The 22398-nt window shown below is 47.5% G+C and overlaps 1 long non-coding RNA gene across 1 annotated transcript in view; it reads left to right on the forward strand.

Moving 5' to 3' along the window:
- LOC131821233 (uncharacterized) overlaps positions 1–22398 on the forward strand; it is a 231179-nt gene that overhangs the window by 203574 nt on the left and 5207 nt on the right. Inside the window, exons 6-7 of the long non-coding RNA XR_009349866.1 lie at positions 8451–14809; positions 16745–16891. This is a non-coding gene — a long non-coding RNA (uncharacterized LOC131821233). The remainder of the gene's footprint in view (positions 1–8450; positions 14810–16744; positions 16892–22398) is intronic.

The raw sequence follows: 22398 nt of genomic DNA on the forward strand, positions 1-22398 counted from the left end.
AATGCAAGGCTCTATCTCACGACCCTAAGCTCAAGACCTGAGCTGAAACCAAGGGTCAGATGCTTAACTTACAGAGCCACCCAGGTGCCCCTGTTTTTGTACTCTTCAAACTTACTGAGGGCAAATTCACAGAGACAGAAAACAGATCAGTGGTTGCCAGAGGCTGGGGGGAGAATAGAAAGGGGAGCGACTACTCAATGGGTATGGAATTTCCTTTTGGGGTGAAAAAATGTTCTGAAACTAGATAGGGGTGATGGTTGCACAATACTGTGAATGTACTAAATGCCACTCAATTTTAAAATTTAAAATGTTAAAAAATAAAATGGTTAATTTTATATCATGTGAATTTTACTTCAATTTCAAAAAAGCAGAATACAATGAAGTAAATCAACAATGGCAACAAATTTTATAGAGGACCGCAAAGAGCTTTTGTTTATGTGATTTATAACACTTCTTGTTAACCATATTAGAAATAAAATTGTTAAATATTTAATTATACATTTATGTGTTTATGTATTTATCTATTTTGAAATTAAAATAATAAACTCATTTCTTGTGAATATAAATAATATTTTAATGAAAATAACTATTTTCCAAAACAAAAACTTATACTGAGAAGCACTGCATTACATTCTTTTCAAACTTCTTTAATATCTGGCTTGATAGAAGACAGCTAGATTCCCATATCTACTCAATTCAGTTATGATATATTCTTTTTTTAAAATATTTTATTTATTTATTTGACAGAGAGAGAGAGAGATCACAAGTAGGCAGAGAGGCAGGCAGAGAGATGTGGGGAAGCAGGCTCCCCACTGAACAGAGAACTCAATTGCAGGCCTCTATCCCAGGACCCTGGGATCATGACCTGAGCCAAAGGGAGAGGCTTAACCCACTGAGCCACCCGAGCACCCAGTTATGATATATTCTTATACATATTCTTAATATGATATATTCTTATATGAAATCCAGCCTCACACAGATATGCAGTTAGAGAAGGGAAGAATATTTTAATTGGTTTTCATATAATTGTCGATATTCTTCTTTGATATGACACCAAAACTCTACCAGTAGTTGTTTCTTATAGGTTAAGTACATGTGGAATGTGAAATTATATTAATGAACTTTCCACACTTGACTCCATTGAGCCCCCACAGGACTCTCTTACACTTTGAATGGATCTTTTACCCAGCTATGGGTTGGTAACATCTTACTTTGGTCACTTGGAAAATATTGGTGCTCTGAACTTAGTAGAACTTCCATATGTTGGCACATTTCTCTCCGACATAAAAATAATCACATTTGTTACCATAACCATCCATCTCATTGGAAAAAGTCTTTAACTATTGGGAAGCTGTCAAGCTCACAGTGGTGGATTCAAGCTTTTCAAACTTTTAATTTTGGCATTAAAGCTGAAGTTTCGTCGTTGGCAAAAAATACTGTCAGTTGTTTTCCTTGAAGTGAGGGGCTCACTTCGTTCATTTATGAGAAAATGTCTGCCGAATACCCAAATCTGAATAACATTAGTTAGTCATTCTTTCAAGTAAATACGATGTTCTATGAAAGACCAGCCAATTCAACTCACAATTCAAAATAATCGCACGAGTGCTTTGCCTTGACTCAACTGTTGTGCTTTGGTTTCCAACACAAGTGCTTTAAACATATTTCCAGTTCTGTCACACAGCATTTTTAAAATATGGGTATTCAAGGGTCAATATTTAATGAAGTTAATTATTACCGCTTCATTTACAACATTCTTAAGTGAATCGGCTTTTTTTTTTTTTAACTGCAAGTGCTTGGCATTGAAGAATCCAATGACAGCTAGTACAGTTTGGTGCCGCTGCCCTGATTCATGCTCAGGCATCTGCTGTTTTACACACCACTGCTTTTTTTTTTTTTTTTTTAAGTATAGTTAACCTACAGTGTTATATTAGTTTCAGGTGTACAGTATATTGATTCAACACTTCTATAGATTACTCAGTGCTCACTGCAAAAAGGGTAGCTACCATCTGTCACCATGCAATGTTATTACAATATTATTAACTATATTCCCTATTCTGTACCTTTCATCTCTGTGACACATCTATTTTATAACTGAGAGCTTGTACCTCTTGATCCCCTCCATCTATTTTACCCAATCCTACCTACCTGCCCTCTGGCAATGACCAGTTTGTTCTGTGTATTTAAGAGTCTGTTTTTGGCTTTGTTTGTTTACTTGTTTGTCCATTTGTTTTGTTTTTCAGATTCCACATGTAAGTACAATTATATGGTATTTGTCTTTCCCTATCTGACGTACTTCATTTAGCATAATACCCTCTAGGTCCATCCATTTTGTCACAAGTGGCAAGATTTCGGTAATCCCACTCCTGAGTATTTACCTAAAGAAAACAAAAACACTAATTCAAAAAGATATATGGGTATTAAGGAGGGCACGTATTACATGGAGCACTGGGTGTGGTGCATAAACAATGAATCTTGGAACACCAAAAAAATTAAATTAAATTAAATAAATAAATATCATTACATTAATTAAATAAGCAAAACAATCCAAAAAGATATATGCACCCCTATGTTTATTGCAGCATTATTTACCATAACCAAGACATATAAGCAACCCAGTCAGTATCCATTGGTAGATGAGTGGATAGAGAATAATATATTATTAAGATATATATACTTATATATCTTATATCTTATATATTATAAAGCTATATTAACATATGTAATATATATATGCCATATCTTATATATAACATTATTAAGACATATTAGTATTATTAAGATATATATACCTTATATTATATATATACTTAAATATTATTAAGCTATATTAATATATATTACTTGTGTGTATATATATACCCCACATCATATATATATATATACTCACACCCCACATCTGTATGTATGTGTGTATATATACATAAATGTACATATATGTGTGTGTACACACACACACACACACAATGCAGTATAATTAACCAGCGCTTTTGCGCTACTAAATCTGGACTTTTGACAGCTTCCTATCACCTGCAGAATCAGGCCTGATCTCAGCCCACACTATCAGCCCAGAACACAGGGTGTTCTAGCCAAATAAAACCCTGGTCATTCCTCAGGTATGTCCTTCTATGCCTTTGCCCATGCTTTCCCCATCCCCAAAACACCTTCCTCATCATCTCGGGCTATTGAAATACTACTTACCTTCCCAGGTCCAGGTCAACCTATTGTCTCTTCCAGGAGGCTTTCCCAGGTTTTTAAATTAAAACAATCATATTTTCCTCTGAACTGCCTGATTCCACTCTCAAGTTGGATGTTATATTAAAAGGAGGAATATCCTTATCGCTGAGCTCCCCAAAGGTGGGCACTGACACTTTCCTCTCCATTTCCCCACAGGACAGCCTTGTTCATCACTGGGGTGGGGGATATTTGTTCACTTGGACTCCAGTGCCAAGAATATAAAACTTGAAAATGCCGTGTGACTGTATCTGTGAGTGCTCAAAGCTCATGGAGCATATTCTGACTTGAGTTCCCGAGGAATGTCACCATCAGTACTGACATTCATCCATGCTTCTTAAAGACGATCTCATTGGAGGGGAGCCTGGGCGGCTCAGTTGGTTAAGTGTCTGACTCGATTTTGGCTCAGGTCATGATCTCAGGGTCCTGGGATCGAGCCCTATGTCAGGCTCTGTACTCAGCAGGGAGTTTGCTTGAGGAGTGTGTCTCTCCCTTTGCCTCTGCCCCTTCCCCCACTCTCTTTCAACTAAATAAACAAATCTTTTAAAAAAATGATCTTATTGTAGGAATAGGACCTACTTCTGGGCTACTCCAACCTCAGGATTCTTGGCTCCTAAAGCGGGAAGAACCCTCACGAAGGAGAAAGCCCTCTGGACCCAGGCTCAACTGAACGTGCTGTGTGTCTTACCTCCTATTCTCACAGGACACAGTTCACGCCCCTGTGCAATGCCACAGGTCAGACTGGAGGCCCAGATGCTCCCTCCCAACTTTCCCCAATGGCTTGCAACTTCAATGAGATCATGCTAATGGCTCCCAAGATCACTCAACACTCTGCCCCCCGTGTGCCCAGCCCAACCGGCGCTGGAAGAATTTATCTCATTTAAAGCTCATCTTGGAAACTTGCAGAATCACAGTTGATGCCTGCAGAGATGCACTTTTTTGTTTCAAAGGCCAATTTAATTTTGATGCCTTTGGCCTCAATAGTTGTTTCCTGATTTCCAGGAATTGCTCTCAATTTACCAGTTGCCAGCTCATAGCTCTGTGCACCAGCCTTTGGCCTGTCTGTCGTGCTCTAACTTCTCTCTCCTCGTTGATCACATTGGCTGGCAGGGGCATGGAGGGGAGAAGGAGAGACCTGTGCAGGCTGGCGCATGGCTCAGTTGGAGGAGGCAACCTGTGCAGTGGAGACTGAGACTCTGAACTGGGGCCCAGAGAACACGGAGGGCAACACATGGAGATGGGCGGGAAGAGTCAACTGGTCAGTATGAATTGGTGCCCTTATGGCAGGCTCAGTTAAGCAGTCAGGGCGTTGGGCTGCATCAACAGAGGCCATGCATTCAGAACAAGGGATATGAGTGTGCTGCTCTCTTTTGCAGTTTAGTGTATAAGGCATGGACTCTGGAACCGGATCGTCTGATTTGACTTTTGTCTACTACTTATCTTTGTGCCTTTGGGTAAGTTACTTAACATCTCTGATACTCAGATGGTTTGCTTCATCTTTCTAGTGAGTACAATAATAGAAACTACCTAAAAGTGCTGTCAGGAGGATTCACTGAGATACTAGATGCCAAGTGTTCATCAGTGTCTGGTCTGTACAGCTCTCCCTCTGCTCTGCTCTGGCTGGACACCACCCAGATATTCTGGCTAATTCTGGGCCTCGCACTTGGAAGAACCCTGTCAAACTAGAGCATATCTGAAGGAGGAAAGGCTGGAGGGTGTGTAGAAGAACTACCATTTGCCCAGTGGGAGAGAGCGCATCTACTGATGTGGCTAGCAGTTTCCTTAAGGACTGGGATGGATGGCAGTATTAGCTAATATGCAGGTTCTGGTGTAATAGAAGGAAGAAGACCCCTCGAGAAATCAGAGTCATGTTAGTATTGGCTGCTTTAGGAGGGAGGAATGTTGAGACTGACGTTCCTTTCCGTGGAAGCCTACCAAGGGGGACTAGATAGCCATAGAGCAGGAATGGTTCAGGAGCAGGGAGAGCATCAAGTGGCAGCCATGCCCAGGCCTCCTAGGTATCTGAAGTGCAACTGTGTTCTGTCCCTACCCCAGGCTGCAAACTGCAAAGGCATTCTGTTCTGGCTTGGCTTACTGTGAGAGAAACAGGCCATTCGTAGGCACCTGCACCTGCATGCCAGCCAAGGACACCCCTGTTGGAATTGCAGAGGAACATTGCCAGTGTGGTTGCTCTTGGTGCTATAGCAGCTGGAGTCTGGTCCAACCCAGCACTGCCCCTCTCCTGGCCATCACCAGCCATGGTGCTTCCTGGGCAGTTGTGGGTACCTGAGCCAGGAGAACCCCCTGAGTTCTTTACTCTGGCCTTCTCCTTTTCCAGCTGATGTACCTGAGGCCTGCAGGGAGCAAGGCCTCCCAATGCCACGATGACATGTAGGATGAAGTCACTACCCCCAAAACTTTGTCTTGCTTTGTGCATGGGGACCCTGAAGGCTTCCCTTTGCAGAAATAAATGAGCTGGGCTGGGACCTGACCCAGCCCTGAGTGCAGCAGGCTTATCCAGGCAATGAAAGCCCAGGGGCTGGGCAACAAGTCCCTGCTCTGTCCCTCACTTGCCAGGGGACCTTGAAGCAGGGAAGCCCCCTCCTGTGAGGCTTCTCCAGTTCTGAAAGGAGAAGGTGGCAGTTGGTCTTGTCAATGACCTCTGTGCTCTGCTAGCCGGACTTCTAGGATGTCAATGACCTTTGATCTATTGGTGGGAATGGATGTAGTGAGGTGAATGGTAGCCCAAAAAGAACATGTCCAAACCCTAATCTCCAGATCCTATGAATGTGCCCTGGTTTGGAAAAAGGGTCTTTGGAGGTTATCAAGTTAAGGATCTCAAGATGAAATCATCATGGGTGGTCCCAATAGAGCCCAAATCCACTGACAAGTGTCCTTATAAGAGACAGAAGAAGAGGAGTACATAGAGCCAAACAGAAGGCCATGTGAAGTAGGAGGCCGAGATTGGGGTGATGCACCTACCACCAGATACTGAAAGACACGTGACCCTCCTCTAGAGTCTTTGGAGAGAGTGCAGCTGTGCCGACACCTGGATTTTGGACTTCTGGCCTGCAGAACTATGACATAATACATTTCTGTTCTTCTAAGTCACATAGTTTATCGAAATGTTGCACCAGCCCTGAGAACCTCATACAGTGGACCATGCTGCTCCTGAGACTCCGAGCCTGTGGACCATCCAAGGGTCCAGCCCCTGCCAGGTGACACACCAAGGCACTCCTCCACCACCTTCTTTGGGTGGAACCCCTTTGCCTTTCACTCAAGGCTGAGGCAGCATGACTGGCTCCATCCCCTGTGAGGCACACTCACTGCCCGTGAGTTCCCAGCTTCATATTTAACCACTTTGGAAGGTGAGGTCAGCATAGGAAACCTGTCAATCAGTGGTGATTAGATTAATAAAAAACAAGCCCACCCAGCACCAGGACAGGCACAGAAAGGCACATGAGGTGTGGACATCTCAAAGGATCCTTCTGCCTGAGCTGCTCCATCCCCTTCTCCTTGACAGAGGCCTTGGGCAATTCGTGTCTGAGGGCACGAAATTCGCCAGGGTTATGAGCAGCAACTTAACCTTTGTGTCCACTCTCTCTGGCTGATATGGGCTGAATATTTGTGTCCTTCCACATTTATGTTGAAACTCTACTTCCCAGTGTGATGGTGTTTGGAGGTCATGAAGGTAGGTTCCCAGGATGGAAGACACCATAGCTTCCTCTCTCTCTCTCTCCCCATGAGCATGCACCAAGGAAAGGCCATGTGAGCACCCAGCAAGAAGGTAGCCATTACAAGCCAGGCAGTGGGCCCTCACTGGGAACCAGATCTCCTGGCCCCTTGATCTTGCACTTTCAGTCCCCCAAAATAAATGTCTGTTGTTTAAGCCACTGTGGCAGCCTGAGCAGACAAAGATACTGGCCTGGTGGTTGCTGCACGGTGGCTTACCAGGTCGGCAAAGGAGGCATCACAATCACAACGTAGCCATACAGTATCAACGGGAGTGGAAAGCAACCTGGCCTGGAACCAGTCCCAGCTGGGGATGCTTGGCTTCAAATTCTCTGCCAGGCCTGGGCTGGTGAGGTGGGGTAGCTGACGAGCTTTTGACAGACAAGGTTGTCTGTGGTCTTGAAGTGGCCCTTCTCTCTGGGCTCAGCTTCCTCCTCCTCAAAGGGGATGATACCTTTTCTCCAGGACGGTTGTGAGGGTCAAAGTTCAATCATGCATGCTGGGTAAGCACTCAACAGGCCAGAACACTTTGGGCAGAGTACTACCCTTGACCTGGAGTGGGAGGTGCTGAGAAGGAAGAGGTAGAAGGAGGATGATCCCCTCCTGGGCCTTTGGGAGCAAAGTGACTCTAAAGAAATTCCAGCAGACCAGGGAGGTTTGATTTGGGTGCAGGGTCTCTGATCCCAGGCCACCTCCCAAGAAGGTAGCTGTGGCAGTGGCAGTTCCCAGTAAGGCAAAGGGTAGGTCAAGTGTCAAAACAGCTCACTGATGATAGCTGGCAGTGGCCAGTGCTCCCACCTCTTACCAACTCCTGACTTCTACTTCACTTTACCCTGGTTCTGGCCCAAGTTGTTGCGGTAGGAGAGCGATGTTGTCCAGGGACACCTGCCTGCCCCTACTGCCCCTACTGGTGTCCACTTTGCCTGAGACCAGCTGCCCAGTGTGTAGCAGAAAGTATCCATCTGCCTATGAGAGTCACATATATAGCCATAGTGTCCATAGGCTACTGATGTCCTGAGTGTCTCCTGCAGAGGAAAAACAAGCCACAGATAGCAGGTGGCAAGCCAGAGCCACCAAAGAGGCAAGGCTCCTGGGCTGCCTTTTTATCCCCTTGGGTTTGAAAACAACACCTCTGATGCCCGTTGGTTCCATCTTGGAGCCAACCCGTAAACACCACTGGCATCTGGTGGTACAGCCCGCTGGTCAGGGAGAGCAAAGCCACAGATTTCCTGGACCTTCGGAGTGGGCTCTGAAGCACCTAATCTCCTACTCTTTTGAAATTTTGATTACATGATTCACAGCCCTTCAATTGGCCTTCATTCCGCAGCCTTCGGAGGCTCCTGCAGGGCCAGAGAGGGCAGCGGGGCACATGGAGCGAGGCTGTTCTTGTGCTCGAGGAGTAATACCCAGCACAGCATCACCTTGAGGGAGTCCCAGGTAAGAATCGTGTTTTAACTAAGTTTACCTGTTCCTGTTTTGTTGTCCAGACACATCCTGGGAAGTGCCTTCATCTACTCGGAGGTGGAGGGGGAAGGAGGCCCGCCATCCATCTGAACTCTCAGGTCAGCTGGCCTTCCTTTTTGGGATACTCCAGACTTACATGTGCCAGTCCCCAGGAGAGCCGACAGGCTACCTAGCAAAGGAACAGTGTCCATCTTCCAAGCCACACCAGTCCTGAGGGCAGGAAGGCCTCTCAGGGAGCTGCTGGGTGGACCTTCAGTTGGGCCTGTCAGTGGAGTGAGGCTGCCTTCGCCCAGGGCTACCTTTCTCAGACAACTCAGCGCGGAGTGGGGCCCGAGTGTGAGAACTCAGAGCGGGGCTCCAGCTGCCACATTTTTCTGCCTTGTATGTGATTGCTCTTGTCTCTTGTCCTCTAAAAATCATCCGTCACACGGCGAGACCCTGGGGTTCAGAGGGAACTCTGAAAGGAGCTGTTGTCTGTAGCTTTTAGACTTTTCTGATTCACGAGCCCTAATGAGATTCCCTCCACCAGCCCAGAGGCACACTGAGCTCAGCAGGACACCAAGGAAATGGATTCCGCCCGAAAGCGTGGGAAGTAGAGTCTACACACGTTGGAGCAGCCCAGAGCATGAAGATTCTGGGGGTCCAGGTCCAAGGTTCAAGCAGGACTGAGGGGCGGGGGAAGCTCTCTGCTGCTCCCTCCCCTCCAGGGAAGCCGGAGAGGCCCTACTTGGACAGCTTGTGAAGTTGATCTACTACATAAGATTCCCTTTGGCACAGACTGGTCTGCTACTGTAAAACATTTACAAACAATTCCTGCTGTTTGGCACTGCTGCTGCGAATAGGGGCACTTTGGCCCAGAGGCTGGGGCGGGGAGGATCTTACCCAAGGTCACCCAGCTGCTGGGCGAGCTGGAGCAGAAGCCAGCCCTCCCTCTCACTGGCCAGTGGCATCTGTACCAGCCATATGGGAAACAGGCTGGAGTTCATGTGCGGCGGGGAGGGCCCTGGTGCAGACTGGGTTCCCCGAGAGTGTTCACATTCCCCACACGTGCTGATGCCTGGCACACACCAGCCCAGCCAACACACTTCACTCATGTGTCCGCTGTGTGAGTCAGGGGAGAGAGAAAGACGCAGAGACAGAGAGACCGAGAGACGGAGGGAGATTTATTTTAAGGAATTGGCTTGCGTGATGACGGGGGTTGGCAAGTCTGGAATCAGCAGGGCAGGCCCGCACTCTCGAGTTGAAGGCTGGCATCTCAAGGAGGGTTTCTATGCTGCAGTCTGGGCCCAGAATCTTTTCTTTGGGGAACCCCGGTCTTTGCTCTCAGGACCACCAACAATTGGATGAGGTCCACTCACCTAGACAAGGTCATCTGCTTTACTCAAAGTCTACTGATGTAAATGTTACCTCTGAGAAATGCCTTCATGGCAACATCTAGACTGGTCTTTGACCCAACAGCTGGGCACCATGGCCTACCCAGGCTGAAACAAAACATTAACCATCATATCCACAGCCCCTCTGCACCAGCCCAGGGAAGCAGATGTTGGCTTTGGGCCCAGCAGATTTTAAGCCAGACCTGGGAGAGGAGGTGAGGGCACCACAGCAGGGAAGGGTAGGGAGCAAAAGGTCAGCAGGTGGAGGGCACAGCCGGGAGGACTATAAGGCTCAGCAAGAAGGTAGCCCCTACGGGAATAGGAGGAAGAGCAGGTGCCCCTATGTCCAGGAGACAGGGCCTATTGGAAGTGACTCCTACAGAAGTTCTTAGTGGCATGCCATGGAGGAAGGGCCCCAAGGCTGGATTTGGGAGCTCGAACCGAGATTCTTCCCAGGGTCAAGGCAACAGTGGAGGATCCTGACAGATGACTTGGTTCACACGTAGTTAGGAAGCATTCACAGAGTGGGGGCGCTGTTCAGGAGGCCTGCAGGCAAGGGCTTGGTACTGCTGAGCATGAGTCATAAATCAGAGTGCTGCTGAGTGGTGGTCTGCCTATGAGGGGAGGGGAGGTAGCCTTGACCCAAGTCCCACAGCTGTCCCCCCATATCTCCACCGGCCGCAGCTGCCCTTGGGTTAACATTCTGACCTCAATGAGGTGAGCTAGGTGGGGGCAATGTGTCTGTTGGAGGCCAGACCTGGAGGCCCAGGGTTTGGCCCAACTCTGCCTCCCTCCCTGGGGATACCTGCCTTTGCATTCCCCTGCTCCCCCCAGCCCAGAGTGGCCACACCCTAGGGTTTGAACCCATACTTTGACCTTCCATCAAAAGGAGGGAACAGTGTCTAGCAGCTTCAAGGCTCCTGAGAGCAGGCCAAGGCCAGGCGGGGGCAAGTTACTCCTCAGAGGGAATCCAGATTTGTGCAAATGACCCCCAACCCACTATCAGCCGGTCACTCCCCCAGGGGTCCCCTTCTTCTGTCCCTCCCCTGTCTTCTGTCCCAAATGATGAAGCTCTCTTTGGTGTCCTCTTGTCTTCTGGCTACCCCTCTGGCATCAGCTTACAAGGGCTCCGTGAAAGCTGCTTCTCTTCCTCTCACTGTTCCGGCAGCCCTGCCTGTGTGCTCTCCTCAGCCCTTCCTCGAGGTTCATCTTGGTGGAGTTCTTTACCCCGAGGGTATGGCTGAAGCTCAACACTTTGGCTTTTGCCATTGAGATAGTAGGTCTAGTGGGGTTTCTCCTCTGCCATGAAGAACAGGAGAGTGTCCAGGCTTTCAGTACAGCCTCATGCTTAAGGTCATTGAAATCCTAAGGCAGGTACTAATTGTACTCTCATTTCATGGGGGAGCACTTGAGACTTAGAGAGGGTGGATGGCTTGCCCAAGGAAGTGCAAGGAGTAGAGACAGTCTGGGAATCCAGAGCCCTGCCATTCCTAAGTGCCTTGGGATTGTGCTAGTTCCTCCTCTGGTCACACAGTCTAGCAAAGCCTCTTCCCTGCTCTAAACAGAAAGCCCACAGGTCAGGAACAGGCTTGCTGGAAACCCCAGCTCAGCCCTGAAGTCATTAAGACCATCCCATATGGGGAGGGGATGTCCTTTGGGGGCTTACTCGTCAATGAGAGACAACCTAAGGGGGAGAGACTCAAGTTCAGGGCAGGGAGAGCTTCTATCCCTTTCTATCCTCCCCGGGGCTGTAGTCTCAAGCTCCCTAAGCTGTTGTTTTAAAACAGATGCTTATTTTTTAGTTTTAATTTTTATTATTGAAGTATAGGTAACATACGCATTATTTCAGTTTCAGGTGTACAACATGGTGATTTCACAAGTCTATACTCTACTCAGTGCTCGCCACGAGAAATGTAGTCATCCTCTGTCACCGTACAGGGTTATCACAGTATCATTGACTACATTCCCCTACTGTGCTTTTCATCCCCCTGACTTATTTATTTTATAACTAGAATTTTGTACCTCTTCATCTTCTTCACCTATTTTGCCCATCCCCCTCCCCCACCCCTCTGGTGACCACCAGTTTGTTCTCTTTATTTATGAGTCTGCTTCTGTTTGTTGTTGTTGTTTATTTGCTGATTTGCTTTGTCCACTGTAAGTGAAATCATATGAAATTAACCTTTCTCTGCCTGACTTATTTCACTTAGCATTACACTCACAAGATCCATACATGTTGTGGCCAATAGCAAGATCTCATTCTTCTTTATGGCTAAGTAATGTTCCATTCCATGTAAATGCCTCATCTTCCTTATCCACTCATCTGTGGATGGACACTTAGGTTGCTGCCCATTGTCTTGGCCATTGTAAATAAGTATATATCATTTCGAATTGGTGTTTTTGGTTTCTTTGTGTAAATACCCAGTAGTGGAATTACTGGATCATATGGTATTTTTATTTTTAATTTTTTGAGGAATCTCCGTACTGTTTTCCAGAGTGGCTGCAGCAATTTACATTCCTGCCAACAATATGCGAGGGTTCCTTTTTCTCTACATCCTTGCCAACCTTTGTTATTTTTTGCCTTTTGGGTACTAGCCCTTCTTGACTAATGTGAAGTGATATCTTGTGATTTTAATTGGCATTTCCCTGATGATGAGTGATGTTGAGCATCTTTTCATGTGTCCATTGGCCATTATGTCTTCTTTGGAAAAGTGTCTATTTGGTCCTCTGCTCATTTTTAATCAGATTATTTGGGGTATTTTTGGTGTTGAGTTGTATAAGTTCTTTTATATATTCTAAACATTAGCCTCTTATTGGATATGTTATTTGTGAATATCTTCTGCCTTTTCATTTTGTTGATAATTTCCTTCACTGTGAAAAAGCTGTTTATTTTGATATAGTCCCAATAGTTTATTTTTGCTGTTGTTTCCTTTGCCTTAGGAGACATATCCAGAAAAAAGTTGTTAAGGCCAACGTCTAAGAAATTACCACTTGTGTTTTCTTTTAGGATTTTTATGGTTTCAGGTCTCACATTTAGGTCTTTAATCCATTTTTAGTTTATTTTTGTGTACAGTGTTAGAAAGTGGGCCAATTTCATTCTTTTGCAGGTAGCTCTCCAGTTTCCCCAGCACCATTTATTGAAGAGACTTTTACCAGTAGCCCATGATCCTGGGCCTGTTGTGGTCCCCAGGGGCAAGAGGATCTGTATCAGGCTTCAAATCTGCCCTACCACTATTCCCCACCCCAACCCCTGTCACCGGCCCCCCTGATACTCCAGGTCCTCCAGGATATGGCCATTACCACTTCTCTCACTTCATAATCTGGAAACTTCCTTTCCCCTCCATGGTGCTTCTCCTGCACCTCCTACCCTTGTCTTCCTTGACACACGACCGTAAAGCCACCAAAGCCTCCCCTGTATACTTCCAGTGTATTGTTCAAAGCCCAGCAGTGCCTGCCCCCTCCTCTGCCTTCCCCGAGGTGCCCATTGGGAAGGGTTTTGCCATTCCCCCTTGCCTCCTCAACACCCTCAGTTAACACCTTAGTCACAGAGTGTGTGTGGTTTAGAGGGGAAGTGCTGCAGGTGGCAGAATCAGTCCACCTAGAAGACCAGAATCGACTGTAGGTCAGCAATCAACTAGCCTAGGTCTTGGCCCAGAGTCGGTGTTCAGGAAACAGAAAGGAAAAACTTCACGGAAGTTCTTGGAACTCACCCAGCAAAGACCGAGACAGAAAGACATTCTAGAATCCTAGAACCAAAGTCTGGGGCAGTGGAGAGGGCCCTCAAGCACCTTGTGCAGAGTGTCCAAGCCAGGCTGAGCATCAGGGACACCGGGGCTGCTTTTTAAAATGCAGAAGTTCTGCTGACCACAGACACGTGCCTCAAGGGCATGAGTCAGAACAGACCACAGCTGACGATGGGCAGCTCCAAAGATGTCAGTGGGAGAGGTTTGGGGATGCCTGGTCTGTGCTGCCGCCCTAGGACTGGGAGCTTAGGGCAGGAACAGCCCCAGATGGAATTGGCAGGAAACCTGTACATCCTTCGGTCCTTCGGTCCAGCCTTCTGTCTACTGCTTTGGACCCAAAAGTAGTGTTTGTCCAGCACTCAGCTAGAAGCTGGAGCCGTAGCAGTGAACATGCCATCAAAAAACACCAAGGAGCAGGGGGGCTGCCGCTCGGATGAGGTGTGGGAGGGGCAGTGCAGACAGGGGTCAGCCTAGTCTCGTGGGCAGGACAGACAGACGGAGAACAAGGAGGTAACCCACAGGGATGGGAAACTGAAGGAAGAGAGCAGTGGCCAGCAGAGAGGACTGTGTGTGTACAGGCTCTGAGGCCTGGGAGGAAGAGGGAGGCCTGTGTGGCTGGATCCCAGAGTGCAAATAGAGGAGCCGAGGGGCAGGCACTGGGGCAGGGGAGGCTGCCAGAGGGGCGGAGGCAGGGCCAGCAAACACATGAAAAGGTGATCAACACCACTAGCCACTGAAGAAATGCAAATCCAAAAGTGCAATAGATACCACCTCGTGCCACTAAGATAAAAAACAAAACAAAACAATACAAAACAAAACAGAAAAGAACAAGTGTTGGGGAGGCTGTGGAGAAACTGGAGCCCCTGTGCACTGCTGGAAAATGGGGCAGCTTCTGCAGAAAACACTTTGGTGGTTCTTCAGAAAGTTAGACATACAGTTTCCATGTGCCCCAGCATTTCCGCTCCTGGGGTACCTACCCAGGAGAACTGGCACGCCGACAATGAAGGCTCATGGCAGCATTATTCATAATCCCAAAATGTAGAAACAACCCAAATCTTCATCGACTGGCAGGCAGATAAGCCGCAGTCCATCCATAACGGTACACTACCCAATCCTGAAAGATAATGAAGTGCGGATCCACGCCACAGTGTGGCTGAACTCTGAAAAGCTCTGGTTGGGTGCAGAGGCCAGTCCCGAAAGGCTACATGCTGGATGATGGCATTCGTGCGCGATGTCCCGAAGAGGCCGATCCCTACAGACGGAAGACAGGTTAGTGGTTGCCAGCGGCGGGCGGGGAGGGGAAGAATGGAATGACTGGTTGATGGTACGTGGGTTTTGGAGGGTGGGGTGATGAAAATGTTCTGGAATTAGTGGATTAATTAATTCGAGTCAGGCCTCTGCTCAGCGGGCAGTCTGTTTCTCCCTCTGCTTCTCCCACTGCTTCTCCCCCTGCGATGAGCTCTCTCTCTCTCTCTCAGATAAATGAAAACAATATTTTTTAAAATGTTACTGACAGATTTCATCACACACACCCCTGTTAAGTACAATTTTTTAAAGTGGGGGCGGGACAACGGGAGGGCCGGTCGTGAGGCCAGTGCAGCAAGGAAGGGCGGACTGGAGAACTGGCAGACTTCCCGCCGGTTCCGCGCACACTGCGAAGCCGCTCGGAGCCTGCTTCCTCGTTCGTGCGCCCCGCCCGAGCAAAGCTTCCCCTCGCTGCCAGGTTTCCATAGGAGTCGTGGGGAGCTCTGGTACACAGGAGCTGTGCAGCCGTGCTGTGCAAGGAAAAGGCAGCTCCAGGGGACACTGTAACCCGCTCATGGCCATTCAGTAAATGACCAGTCAGAACAGTCTGGAGTCACACTGCCCGGCTCCTTATCTGGACTGGGCCCCTGGGAGCGCCCTGTCCTTGTACAAAGTGTGCAGCGGATAACAGCAGTCTTTCCTTGCTTCCAGGCCCTCCGCACCTCAGGGCCTACCAGCCGGAGCTGCCAGCCCTGGGGCCTCTTAACCCCGAAGCCAGGAAGCAGTTTTCTCTCGGGGAGCCAAGCGCTGCTCTGCCTCACTCCCTTTGTAGAGACTTCCCCAGACTCCCAGATGGATCGTCCTCATTCGGTTCAAGAGCAGGAAACATATAACATGCGTTCTTACTTAATGGCCTCTGTTGTTGGCCTGGGAAGTCACTGAGAGGAAAATCAGAGGCAAGCGCAGGCTCTTTTCCTGAAAGCATTCATGAAAATGTTAACTTTTGAATTGGGTTCTCTGCTGTGGTTCCAAGTTCATGAAGCTGTCATGGAAGGTGGTTCCAGAAGGGCAAATCATAAGAAGACAGGGAAGCCCTGAGGGTGTCTTCCCCAGTACCTTTCCCCCACTTGTCCCTTCTGCTTTATGCCCTTTGCTCCTTCTGGCCCCCACCAGCCTGGCACCCCAAACTTCTGGTCTCGAAGATGGGGTTCATGTGAAGATGAAAGTATGACACTGAGCCCCATGTGTAGCTTATAATACTTTTTGATAGGGTCCATGACAATTATGACTTCAAATCATAAAAAAAAGCACTGCTGATTTTTCTCAGGGACCTTGCTTTCTCCAACAGAATTGGTCCTCTAAATTGTGAGATTGTATCTTTCCCCACAGGACTCAATAGACTTCTTAATGACAAAGACAAAAAGCAGCTGTCCACCTTATTCTCTGAGCCGACTCAGCTCTTCCAGGGAAGAAGGTTGCTCCTCCATGGCCTGGACGTTCTCCAAGTGCCTCCTAGGTCTGGCAGGGGTCTCGGGCAGACATCTCCTTTAGGCACACGATGTACTAGGGCCATGATACTTTTAGCGGCTCCTGAAAATATTTAACTTTCTTTTCAAATCAGAAGGGAGACAATGAACTTTTAGACAGAAGAAAATATTTTAATAAGTACTATTATGTGGATTCGTAGACATTCATATGAATTGACATCCTCATCTTTATAGCAAGAGTCACAAACTATAGTTGTTATGTATTTTTTTAGTGAAGAAGGGGCCCACAAAAGGGGAGGTCTCCGGACCACAGATGTCAGTGCAACCCTGGGCCCCCCAGCGGGGAGGCACTTTCTCTCTGGTCATCTCATTTCCGATTGCTGATCACCAGCAACCCTGCAGAGAGGCTGCACTTTGGAAAAAAGAGCTCATTGGTGTCACCAGTCCTGAATGCCCCTTGTTGCCATTTCAGGGTCCTTTTCTGCCATGGAGACGTCAGGTGGAAGAGCCCCTACTCCGGAGAGGAAAAGCTCTCAGTCTACCCCCAAGCCTCATCTGCCACCTTCTCCAGCTACCACTGGGCTGCCCGGAAGAGAGCAGCATGGTCAGAACAGCACAGGTAAACGTTAACCACTAATTCCGGTCAGAACCATCATTGTTAAAACCTCCATTTGCTGTGAGGCTATAGTTGGTCCAGGTCCTGGGGGTGCCCGCAGAGTGCCAGCCTGGCTCAGTCAGGTTCTCCACAGAAGCAGAGCCAAGAGATGAGATAGACAGATGGACCTAGATAGATGGATGGCGGGGGAGGGGGGCAGATGAAAGGATGAATAGAGAGATGGATAGATTTTAGGGAGCTGGTCCCCAAAATTGTGGGGCCTGGCAAGTCCCAGATCTGTAGGGCAGGCCAGCAGGCTGGAAACTCAGTCAGGGGTTGCTGATGTCTTTTGGAGGCAGGATTTCTTCTTTCAGAAACCTCGGAAGCCCTTTCACTGAGTGTATGAGGCCCATCCACGTTATCAAGAATCAGCAGTCTTCTTGAAGTCAACTGATTGTAGATGTTGCCTACTACTACAAAACACCTTCACAGCAACACTAAGATTAGTGTTTGATGGAATAACTGGGACCACGGTCTGGCCAGGGTCACACGTAAAGTGACACTCATGTTGCCCAGGCTGCATTGACATTGGTCAGAACTTGCTGGCTTATTTAACTGTTTGAATCCTCTGTAATTGTCTGCCTGCCTCCCTGGTCAGGAAGACCCAAGTCAGGTTCTCAGCCAGAAGGACCTTGAACCACCCAGCCCAGTGTCTAGCCCTTTGTCTAGGTCAAAGCGACGCTCTGTCCCCAGGGCCCCTTGGTGCAGCTCATGCCCCTTGCTGCCTTGTCCCAGCCCCTGTAAACAATGGCCAAAAGTGAGCACCGTCAGTGCCCTCTCTGGGTCGTCCTGTTCTCTGGGGCTCTGCAGTCCTAGATGCAATGGCAGAAAGGACCAGCCCCAGGGTCCTATCTTCAGGTTCTCGGGCTTTTTCCTCTTGTGGGAGTGGAGGGCAGGGACTGAATGTCTTTGCCTTTCCAGCAGAGGGAAAAACACAGCCCCCTCCAGGGGTTCACACTCAGAGGAATCCACTTTAGAGGTAGGCTACCAACAGAGGACTCCAAACCCCTCCCCCCTCCATGTTGTCCTAGAGCTTGGGGGCTAGCTGAACATACTAGAAGCATCTAGAGTTTGTTGTTCAAACTACAACTCATGACCCACATGCAGTTGTCCTAAAATCACATTTGCAAACCTCAATCAGCATATTTGGAAACATGAAACAGAATAAAAAGAACATAATAGAAAATATTCAAGTGTATCATCTTAGTCCTTGTGGGCTATGATAGTAACAACAAAAAACTATACACTCGGTGGCTTAAACAACATTTATGTCTCACAATTCTGGAAGCTGGGAAATCTAAGATCAAGGCAGCAACAGAGTTGCTGTCTGATAAGGTTCATAGACGGCCATCTTCTCACTGTGTCCTCACTTGGCAGAAAGACTGAGGCAGCCCTCTGGGTCTCTTATGACAGCACCAATCCCATTCATGAGGGCTCCACCCTGATGACCTCATCACCTCCCAAACACTCGGTTAGGATTTCAACATATGAATTCTGGCATATTCAGTCTAAGTAAGCATCCTGCCCCTGGCTCCTCAAATTCATGTCCTTCTCACATGCAAAATACATTCATCCCACCCAACAGCCCCAGAAGTTTTAACTGGTTCTGGCAAGAGCTCTAAATCCTAAGGCCAAAGGCTCATCTATACCTCATCTAGATCCCCAATGAGCAAGACCCAAGGTCCGGTTCATCCTGAGACCAATTCCTCTCCAGCTATGAACCCATGAAAGTGAACAAGTTATAGTGGTGGGACAGGCATAGGATAGTCACCTTCCAACAGGGAGAAATAGGAAATAAGAAAGTGGTAAATGGATCTCAAGTAAGTCTCAAACCAACAGGGCAGACATTAAACCTTAGGGATCCAGAATAATCCCCTTTGGCTTGATGCTCTTTCAGGCCCACTGGGCTGGCAACAGTACCCTCCAGCTCTTTGGAATGGCCCATGGTGGCTCTCTGGTTAGGCCCTGCCCCCGAGCTGGCTCTCTGCTGGTACCCCAAGGTTATCATTGGCTGGACTCCCAAGCCCATGGCTCCATGTGGCCTCCCTGTCCTTTGAAACCTAGGTGGGGACAGCCATGGCCTGATGCAGGCACCCTGAGCCTTTGGGAAAAAGTCATATTTGCAGTGGAATAGCATTACCCTCCAGTCCTATAGGGTCTAAGAAGTCCAACATTCTTTCTTCATTTTGACCTCACTTTCTTTGTCTCCTTTAGTCCCGGGTGGCGGTGTTTCTGCTAGTGTCATCTCACCTCTGTGCTTAACCTTTGTTGATGATGGTCTGTAGTTTACATCCATGCTATTCTCCATATCAAAGGGTTGCTTGGCTACTACTTTTAGGGTTCTCATTTTTCCCAGTATGGGTGGGCTAAGAATTCTCCCAGTCTGAGTTATTTCCTTTTGGCTGAACAGTCCCATCTTTAAGTCACTTCTTGCTTCTCACATTCCACTATGAGCTGTCAGGAGGAACCAAGCCTCACCTTCAACGCTTTGCTAGAAATCTCTTCAGCTAATATTCTATTTCATTCATTGCAAGTTCAGCCTTCCATAAAACACAAGAATGTGAACACAGTTCAGCCAGGTTCATTGCCACTGGATAACAAGGATTGCCTCCCCTCCAATTGCCAATAACATGTCCTCATTTCCATGTGAGATCTCATCAGTGACCTTTTCCATCCAGAAGACTGAGGCTTTGTCCCTAGCACCCCCTTTTTCCTTCCTGAGCTCTTGCTAAAGGCCCATGCACAGCAGTGAAGGCTCCAGTCTCTACTGTTCCAGAGTTGCTTCCACATGTTTAGAGATTTGTTACAGCAATGCCCCACTTCTCAGTACCAATTTCTTGGTCTGTTTGGGCTGCTGTAACAGAATACCATAGATTGAGAAGTTTAAACAACAAACATTTCCTCCTTCCAGTTCCGAAGGCTAGGAGGCCCAAGATCCAGGCACCAATAGACTTGATGTCCAGTGAGAGTCTACTTCCTGATTCATAAACAGCCAACTTTTCGCTGTGTCTTCTCAAGATGGAAGAGGCAGGGGAGCTCTCTGGGGTCTCTTTTATAAGGACGCCAGTCCCATTCATGAGGGCTCCACCCTCACAAACTCATCGCCTCCCAAAGGCCTCATCTCTTGATACCATCACCTTGAAAGTTAGGTTTCAACATACAAGTTTTAGGGACACAAACCTTGGGAGTATAGTAGTATCTTAAGTAACAGTCTAAGTATTGATTTATGAACCTTTTGTTACACTTTATACTGATTAATATGCGTACTTGTGTTGGGTGTTGATGCAAAACGGATTTCTTAGTATAAAAATGTTTGAGGGGTGCCTGGCTGGTTCAGTTGGTAGAGCATGTGACTCTTGATCTCAGGGTCATGAGTTCGAGCCTCACATTGGGTGTAGAGTTTACTTAGAAAAAAAAATGTTTAAGATAAAAAGTGAAAAAAATAAGGTAAAAATGTTTGAAGTCATCAATGTATCCAAATAAGCCATTGTGCAGATGGGGAAACTGAGACCTAAAATTAGGGATGGGACATGTTTAAGGTCTTATAATGAGGAAGAACAGAGAAGGGTTAGAATCAACAAGTGGTCACCTGACCTAAGCCCACATCCTCCAAGCTGCCTGCTGAGCTGTGGCAGTAGCCCCCTAGGACTCTAAGACTTGACATCACCAAGGAAGCTCAAGGTCCCCTAAACAATCCCAAGCACATCTTAGAGGAACAAAAGCTGTTTTTACTGTGGGTTGGATTTTTTAAAGTGTGTTCAAGTATGCAATACAGTATTGATAATCATTTTACAAAACATTGGGTCGTGCACCTTAAATATAAACAATTATTTGTTGTCGATAAAGCTAAAGAAAAAAGTCTCCAGGCATGCCTGGCTGACTCAGTTCAGTGGAGCATGCAACTCTTGATCTCAGGGTTGTGAGTTCAAACTCCATGTTGGGTATTGAGATTACTGTAAAAAAATAAAATAAAATAAAATCTTTTAAAAAAACCTCACCCCCCCCCCCAAACTGCATTCACCTTTGGACTGCAGTCACAAATTCAAAGTAATTTTACTACTTAGGGGATGCTGTGTTTTTGTATATTTCTGCCCACCTACTATCCACTTTCCTGGCTTCTAAACTCTCTTTCTTTCAGGGGTGTGGTGTGTCTCCACACCAGCCAGGGTTGACTTGAAGAATCACAGCCAAGGTATAGAATAACAGGGTTATCGTAGGACGAGACCCACTGCCTGGGGTGGGGATTGAGGGCTGGTGGCGGGCTCTAAGCATCAGGCATTGAGCTTGCTGTCACCCAGGCTAACAGTCAGGAGGGAAAATGAGACATGGGCAAGAACTAGGGCAAACTACTACCCCCATCTGTCTCTGGCCACCTCCAACCTGGGTACCATGAGTGACCTGCAAGGAAAGATAGTGCCTCTCCCCAGGAGCATCACACACACTTGACCCCCACTAAAGGAAGAAAGCTGGCAGGAACTGAGGCAGCTACAGGACTGGGACCCACCCCGTGTCAACAAGAGGAGCCACCAGATCGGGGCCACTGTTTGCAAACTACCACAGCACTGGCTTCTACTTAACTTACGTTTTCCAAAAGTCATTCGATTCTCCTGTGGTCTCCACTGACCAAAAGCTGTACCAGGAAGGGGTTTCAGGCACTGAAGCACTGGTTTCACTAGACTGGCATGAAGCAAAGCCACTGTCTTTAACCATTTAGTGCAAGAAACAATAGGGGCTAGAAGTCTGGAAAACTTCAACATCGCGAGACTGGCTGTGTGTTTGTTCCAGGGCCTGATGTGGTTGGGAGCAGGCAAAGGCAGCTTCGCACTCCTAACACTGCCTCCTCACAGACTTCATATCACCTTGTAGTCTCTGGGTTCGGGGCCTCATTTGCTTATAGATACAGGGTCCTAAGAATATTAATAAGCCAGAGGCCCAGTTCTTGCCCCTACTTGCACTTAGGGTCCGGAATGTTTATGTCCCTAAATCATGTTTAACCCTTACCTCCCAGTGGGATGATACTTAGAGGTGGGTCATTTGGGAGGTAATTAGATTTAGATGAGGTCACGTAGGTGGAGCCCTATGATGAAGTTAGTGCCCTTATAGGAAGAGGGAGGGAACAGAACCCCTCCCTCTCTCTCCACCATGTAAGGACACAGCAAGATCGTGGCTATCTGCAAACCAGGAACAGGACCCTCAATGGGAACCAAATCTGCCAATATCTTGATCTTGGATTTCCCAGCTCTAGAACTGTGAGAAATGTTTATTATTTAAGCCACCCAGTCTGTGAAATCTTGTTACAGTAGCCCAAATTGACTAACACACCCCTTAAGTATTTCTGGGAATTCCCGAAGGAGCTCTTGTTAGTGTTCACAAACCGTCTTCTTCCTCTTCAGAATTCATTCCCATTTATTGATATCTGCTGCCCAGGGAGCCCTTTATAGAAACCACCCTGCTACCTGGCCAAAAGCCAT

This window comes from Mustela lutreola, chromosome X (genome assembly GCF_030435805.1).
Source record: "Mustela lutreola isolate mMusLut2 chromosome X, mMusLut2.pri, whole genome shotgun sequence".
Lineage (NCBI taxonomy): Eukaryota > Metazoa > Chordata > Mammalia > Carnivora > Mustelidae > Mustela > Mustela lutreola.